This window comes from Octodon degus, unplaced genomic scaffold (genome assembly GCF_000260255.1).
Source record: "Octodon degus isolate 3935 unplaced genomic scaffold, OctDeg1.0 scaffold00038, whole genome shotgun sequence".
NCBI classification, from domain to species: domain Eukaryota; kingdom Metazoa; phylum Chordata; class Mammalia; order Rodentia; family Octodontidae; genus Octodon; species Octodon degus.
Window position 1 is genome coordinate 17147340 of NW_004524614.1, and position 2249 is coordinate 17149588.

A 2249-nucleotide genomic window follows, 5' to 3' on the forward strand; every position below is an offset into this window, starting at 1 on the left:
TAAAAATGAAGAAATTAAAATCTAAGGAGACTGGGCTGGGGAGATAGCTCAGCAGTCTAAGAGCCTGCCTGGCAAGCGCAAGGACCTAAGTTCCATGTCTGATACTGCATGCCATGCCAGCCCTGGAACCCTGGGCACACCTTGCTGGCCACCAAAATAGGGTGTGTGTGTTGGTGCACACCTGTAATCTCAGTGCTGGGAGGGTGGGATAGGAGAATCTCTACGAGTTTGAGCTGCGAAGCAAGACCCTGTGCCAAATAAATCAATAAATAATAGATTTTTTAAAAAGATTTAAGGAGTCTAATTTGTTTACTGCTTGTGACTATACATGAAAAATTTAGAATTTTTCCACTAATCTGGCTCTAAAACAATCTTTTTTCAGGTATGCTATGTTGCTTTCTGTGTGTCGGAACTTTACACATACACACACAAAAATAAGGTATCTATTTTTCTTCATTCCTTCTAAAGCATTAAAGAAGCCATCAAATTACTCTAAATGTTAGTTATCTTATATGGAAAATAATATTCAAATACAGTAACAATCTATTATCAACAATTGTTATTTCCTTCTTACAGGTCTAAGGTATAAACAAACTATGGAAGTGTGACAGATTTTATTAATATTTTCTCACTATAATACGGTGCATAGGAATATCAACTTACAGTTTAAGAAGTTCTCCCATAAGATAGTTCAGCATCCTTACTTCAGTTGTACAAGTTCATTCCTGCTATATATTTTTCTACTATTCAATTAATAACTGGGGCTCTCTGGGGTCTTTTTATGATGTAAAGAGTTGTGTCATAAACCTTAGGCAGCTAAGTTTCCCCATGAGTTACACTTCATTTGCTTTTGGACAGTATTGGAATCATTTTCTGAAATTCATATTTATGCTTTTAAATAAGAAATATAAAAGCCCAACACACTTGAAGACATAGGGAAATGCACGATGGAGGAAAACTTTCTCCTCTTTGGTAACAAACATTTTCGGTGACCCTTTAAGGTATATTATCGTCACCTTAGTTAATAATGAGAAAAATGGAGCAAGAAGGTAGTAACAAGCAAGAGATTAAGCAGTAAATGCCCTAATTATCAGAGCCAAGATTTCTTTGTACATGAGTAGCTCTAAAGTCTGTGCGACATGTCTTCCCACTGACAAACACCACCTCTTGTTTGTCCAACATAAAATCTAACACACACAAAAAGAAAATTCCCCTCCTTCTGCTCAAATGCTGTAACATAAATTCTCTGAGACTGGAATTTATGGTAATGATTTCCTTTCTATGGCTCCATTTTTATTCTTTTCTGTTTCATTCTGCCCTCCGGTGATGCAATTTTTGTCTTTTGTGAAGACAAAAGTACCATTCACACTAAAGTTGTTTCAGAACAAAGCTATTTTTTTCTTTGGAAATATCTAGGATAGTGAGGAAATTGGAAATTCTTTGAGTTAGTACTTGTGGTCAAACGGTACCGAAAGGCAAATGTGAAAGGTGAGAATGCTTGCCTGACCCTGGCCTGCTGTGTCCCCCTTCCCAGCAGGTGGGGAAGGTCTCTGGCTCCACAGGCTTGCCCTGAAGTGCTTGCCCTGTCTCTTCTGTGTCTTGTGTCAAAAAAATTGTTAAGTAAAAGAAGGACAAAATATTGGAAATTCATAAAACTCAATTATGAATTAAATGTAATCCATCGCCCATCTAAAACATACACGAGATGACAAACAGAAATATCTAGTAACATCTTTCTTGAAGGCACTACTTCTTAACCAGTGATCTCAGTCTCAAAAACAAACAAAACAATAACAAGAGGCAAGTTCCCTGGCTCATTCCAGCTCATAGATTCATACCTCTGAGAACTGAGCCTGAGAACTTGCTTTTGAGTGAACCAACTTCCTGGGTGATTCTGACCCACACTCACCTCTGTCCCCAGGATTTTCTTTGTGTATCATGACATCATTTATAACAAGCAACATATGTATGTTATATTAATTCTATATTAATAGCATCAACTGTGTAATAACTAACCAGATTTATCTTGTAAACTGTACAAATTAGGAAATGTCTCCCAAAGTTATTTTTCAAAAATATGTGCAAAATGGTAGAATGTTTCATTATCCACTATATTATTCATTTCTCTCTATATGATCTTGTAGCAACCAATTTATGATAAATTTTATGATTGTTCTCATTTAAAAGAAAGCAGTTTGTCTTTCAGGAAAGTCAAAGTACTCTTACTGTACTGTATCAAGAGGAACTAC